The sequence below is a fragment of the Lactuca saligna genome, chromosome 9 (assembly GCF_052625555.1).
Source record: "Lactuca saligna cultivar CGN05327 chromosome 9, ASM5262555v1, whole genome shotgun sequence".
NCBI classification, from domain to species: domain Eukaryota; kingdom Viridiplantae; phylum Streptophyta; class Magnoliopsida; order Asterales; family Asteraceae; genus Lactuca; species Lactuca saligna.
This window is the reverse complement of record NC_136425.1, coordinates 129,881,946-129,887,589: the sequence shown is the minus strand read 5'-3', so window position 1 is coordinate 129,887,589 and position 5,644 is coordinate 129,881,946.

The window sequence follows — 5,644 nt, the reverse complement described above, 5'->3', positions numbered from 1 at the left end:
AAAACATCAATATTCAACCTAACAATTTCACAAAAGATAACAAGCTAACAATTAAGGTCAACAATATCAAAGCTATAAAATTAGAAAGAAAAAAACACAACCAAATTTTTGATTTACAAACCTACTTGTATTTTCCAATTCACATTCAATTTCAATTCACAAGCTATAAAATCAAAATTCAGAAAAAAAAAAAAAAAAAAAACTTCCAATTCACTTTCAATTTCAATTCATAAGCTATAAAATATGAATTGGAGAAACAAACTTCCAATGTGAATTGGAGAAAAAAACTTCAAATTCAAAAAAAAAAAAAAAAAAAAAAAAAAAAAAAAAAAAAAAAAAAAACCTACCAATTCACATTCAATTTTAGAATTCATAACAATAGAGAAAAAAACCTTCAATTTTCAGTTCTTATACACAAAGAACTACAAAACAAAACATAAACAAACTTCCAATTCACATATAATTTCGAAATTAATCATAATAGAACAAACAATTTTAGATTTCTAACAAACAATTTCAGATTTCAGTTCTTGTACACAAAGAACTACAAAAAAGAACAAAAAAAGCTTATCATATGAACATACAGGTTGAGAATTCATAATATTCTAACAAATACTAATTTGATTTCATAAAGAACTACAAATTTCATACCATCAAAGCATAAATGATATCTGATTTTGAAAATTATTAACAGAAAAATTATCTAACCTGTGTGATGGATCGAGAAGGTGTCGCTGATGGCAGTGGCGGAGGTCCGGCGATCCAGCGGTGGACGTCCGGCGAGATGGCACATGTAACATCCGGATTTTACCAGGTATCTTGTAAGTTTAATTTGTGTTATATTGTGAGAGGGACTCGGCGAGTTGGAGCTCAGACTCGCCGAGTAGGGACGCGGAATTGATCGCTGGTGCGCGCTTGGACTCGGCGAGTCCAGGGTATGGACTCGGCGAGTCTGCGCTGTGTATTGAAACCCTAAATCTCCGGGTTTGAGGCCTATTTAAAGGGCCTTATGGCCGTCATTTGTGCTCACCCAACCCCCAGAGAGTGTCCCTAGAGTTCTTGAGTGTTTTGTGAAGAAAAGAGAGCCATCCTTGATCTTGTGTGTGTTGTTTAGCAAGAAGAAGGAGGCCCTAGGCAAGAGGAAGCAAAGAAGGTTGCTATTTCGTGGATTTGGAGCTTGGATCATCACTCTAGAGGTATTATTTCGGACCATTTTCTGTTTGGTGAAGCTTGATGCAATTTAGGGCTTAATGTGGTCATTTATGGAGTGATTTGGTGCCCCTTTGGTTCCCTCTTTGAGTTGAGACTATGGATCTGGATCCATAGAGGTCCAGAGGGCCTCACTCATCAAGCTTTATGGGTGGAAATGGAGTCCTTGACCTTGTGTTGAAGTATTTGAGTCAAAAACATCATTTATGGTCATGTAGAGGTTATATGTACATCAAGATTGTGACTTTACGTGCTAAATAAGCTTGGAGGGACTGGATCTATGGATTAATGGACTGGATCTAACCTTTAGAGCAAGATTGAGTCAGTGCATGGCACGGACTCGCCGAGTCCGAAGAACAGACTCGGCGAGTAGCATGAATGTTGCACGACCACTCAGCGAGTGGCCTCGCCGAGTTGGGAAGGGTGAACCCAGTGAGCCAAGGGGGAGTCAAGATGGACAGGTGGACCGAGTCAAACTAGACTCGCCGAGTTGTTCTCGAGACTCGGCGAGTTGAGTCGTGGTGGCCCCACAACTCGTGCCAGGTGGAGCTCGTCGAGTTGAGGGAAATGCTCGACGTGTCAAGGGAGGGTTCCAGGGAAATTGGTGCATGCGCTCAGACTCGCCGAGTCGCTATAGTGCACTCGCCGAGTCCGGTCAAAGTTGACCGTTGACCGTTGACCAGCGTTGACCTAGATTGACTTGTTATAGTGTGGTCAACCCTAGTTGGGAAAGTGTTAATTAGAGATGTATTGTGCTATAGGGGGACTACAGCTCGGCAGATCGAGTGTTTAGCGATTCAGGGTTACGATTTACCGAGACACGCAAGGTGAGTCTTCTCACTATACTTTACCTTGAGTAGGTAACCAGAGCTATGTGATAGAGTATTTGTATGCTATGTACGTTATGTGTTGTACTTCATGATTTCTATGTGATTTATGTGGTGCATGTTTATCAGAGTTAGAACCTGAGGGTTCACAGAGTTTGGGTGCACGGACCCACAGAGTTATAGCCTAGAGTGGCTAATATGTGTTATATGTGGTATTTTGGGAAACTCACTAAGCCTTGTGCTTACAGTGTTGATGTTATTTGTTTCAGGTACTAGTGACGACCGCGGGAAGGCGCCGGCTTGATCCGTACACACACACGTTGGAGCTTGACATTTTGATCTTGGGATTTTGTACTGTTTTGTTGATCAATTAAAATGGTTGTTTTTATGAATATTGATGGAATTATGTTTTTATAAAAATCGAAAAAATTGGTTAAAATTTTTGGTGTTACAAATTGGTATCAGAGCCTTGGTTTGAGGGATTCGGGTACACCTTCGGGGGTATTTGAACTCAAACTGAGGAATTAAAGAGATATTTACAAAATAAAACCAAAAATTTTCTAAGAGTAAAGGGTTTTCCAGGAAGAAACGTGTGTACGATCAGTCAGCGCCCGAACGGTGAATTCCCAAAATATCTTTTGTTATGTAATAATTATTACTGTGATGTGTTTGCATGCTAGAGTAGGCTAGGTATTGCTGATAGGACTAGAGTGGCCTGTTTTGTGATGCCTTAGCTTAGGGAATGGTGAGCTGCTATGAGACGCTGAGAGTAATTAGGTAGCAGCTAGGGCTTTGTGTGAGATCTGTTACAGAGTGATTTAAGTATAATAGAGTACTTGGGGACTGGGATCCGAAGAGGACGATTTGGGGTGTGTACTGAGACGGTGCAGACAGTAGTATTGGGCCCGTACTACTAAAAGCACCGGTGCGGTACACAGTCCAAATAAGAATCTGGGGATGCCCAGAATCAAGGAGGGGTGGATTGTTGAATGTAAGAGTGTTCGAGTAAATTCTAATTATCGCATGTTGTATTTCAGAGGTTGATCATGGTGAGGACACGTCATATGCCGGAGGATGCCGGAGCTAGTAATGAGGAGATTCGACAGATCATTCACGAGGAGGTGGCTGCGGTCATCAGAGCTGAGATACCAGAGATGTTCGGGTCTATTAAGACCGCTTTGATTGAGACGTTTGATGAGCGCTATGCCGCTCTTTCTGAGGCTGTGGTTGCAGCGGCTACCGCAGCGATTGCTGCGGCAAGACCCCAGGGAGGTGATGCGATGTTGTTTAGGGAGTTCAGCAACACCAAGCCACCAGAGTTTGATGGTACACAGGATCCGGTGGCAGCTATGAGGTGCATATCTGATATGGAGGGATGCTTCTTCACTTGCTCGTCCCCTAAGCATTTGAAGGTTCGGTTCGCGCTGAACCAGCTTCGCTTGGGAGCGAAGGACTGGTGGAAGTTTGTGACTGCGCATTTCACACCGACTGAGCTTTCGGCAGTGACCTGGGAGAGGTTCACTACCATGTTCCGAGATGAGTACGTTCCTCAGGTGGAGAGGGAACGTCTGGCGCAGGAGTTTCTAACCCTCAAGCAGGGTACCGAGTCAGTTACAGCGATTACGAGGATGTTTCATGAGAGGGTGATGTTCTGCCCTGAGCACGTGTCCACCGAGCAGGCACGTATGAGCCGTTACCTGAGCATTCTGAGGCGGGATATTCGGGAGTTCGCTGCGAACTCCTCGTACCGGACATTTGCCGAACTTCAGGCAAATGCTCGGAAGAGGGAGATTGAGCTTGAGACTCAGGCCAGGGAGGAGGCGGAGTCTCTGGGGAGGGATCGGCGGTCGGCACAGTCCCATCCGGCAGCCAAGCGGGCCAAGCCCGCTGATCCCAGACCCGGGAGCTAGAAGGGCCGCACTTGTGGGAAGTGCAGCAAGGGTCACGATGGCATCTGTCGGGCAGGGTCTTGCTACAAATGTGGCAAGGAGGGGCATATGGCTAAGGACTGCCCCAAGGGATTTGCAGTGTGCTTCCACTGCAACCAGACTGGACACCGGAAGGCGGAGTGTCCGCTGCTGCGCGGGGCATCTCAGGGGCCTGCTCCCGCCGCCATCAGAGCTGCTGCTACAGAGAGTCGGCCCGTGAAGGCCGAGGCACCGAGGGCTCAGGGGAGAGCCTTCCAGTTGACTGCGGAAGAGGTCCGCACTGCACCTGACGTTGTGGCTGGTATGTTTCCTTTCATTAATTATTTATGGTGTTGAGATATTATGCTTATATTATGCTATGCATAGGTACCTTCCTTGTGAATTCTGTACCTGCTTTAGTGTTATTCGACTCAGGTGCGAGTCGATCTTTTGTGTCTTTGGCATTTAGTCAGCGTATCAGTGTTAGTCGTGGGGCATTGAGTCGGTCCCTGCGTTTTCCATAGCCGCCGACAGAGTGATCTGTGCTACTGAGGTCTTCCGGGGATGTGTATTGGAGATCTTCGGGGTTGAGTTTCCGATCGACCTGATTCCTATTGCGATGGGTGATGTCTGTGTTATAGTGGGCATGGACTGGTTGAGCCGATTCGGTGCGGTTATCGATTGCGAGCGTCAGCTGGTGACTATACGAGATCCTAGTGGGGGAGTTCTTTCAGTATACAGCGAAGGTACACGTTCTGGATCAGCCTTTTGTTCGGCTGCTAGGGCGAGGCAGTGTTTACAGCAGGTCTGTAAGGGTTATGTAGCGTATGTGATGGATACGCGAGTGATCTCCGAGAGACCGAGCTCTGTGGATGAAGTTCCGGTGGTGCGGGAGTTTCCAGATGTATTTCCCGAAGAGTTACCAGGTGTGCCTCCCGTGAGGCAAGTGGAGTTTGGCATTGATTTGGTTCCGGGAGCCGCGCCTATTGCTAAGGTGCCGTATCGCCTTGCGCCTCCAGAGATGCAGGAGTTATCCTCGCAACTTCAGGAGTTGCTGGGGAAGGGGTTTATTCGGCCGAGTAGCTCGCCGTGGGGAGCACCCATCCTGTTTGTGAAGAAGAAGGATGGCTCGCATCGCATGTGTATTGATTACCGGGAATTGAATAAGCTGACGGTCAAGAACCGTTACCCGCTGCCGAGGATCGACGATTTATTCGATCAGCTACAGGGAGCATCTTGGTTCTCCAAGATTGATTTGAGGTCGGGCTATCATCAGGTGAGAGTGCGGGACGGGGACGTCCAGAAGACAGCATTCAGGACGCGTTATGGGCATTATGAGTTTGTGGTGATGCCTTTTGGGCTCACCAATGCCCCGGCTGTGTTCATGGATCTCATGAACAGGGTATGTCGGCCGATGTTGGATCGGTCGGTGATTTTTTTCATTGATGATATTCTGGTATATTCGAGATCTAGAGAGCAGCACGAGGAGCATTTGAGGGAGGTGCTTGGGTTTTGAGAACGGAGAAACTTTACGCAAAGTTTTCCAAGTGCGATTTCTGGTTGCGGGAGGTCCAGTTTCTGGGACATCTCGTTAACCAGAAGGGGATATTGGTCGATCCGGCCAAGGTTGACGCAGTGATAAGGTGGGAGGTGCCAAGGTCACCTTCTGAGATCCGGAGTTTCCTTGGGTTGGCAGGGTAT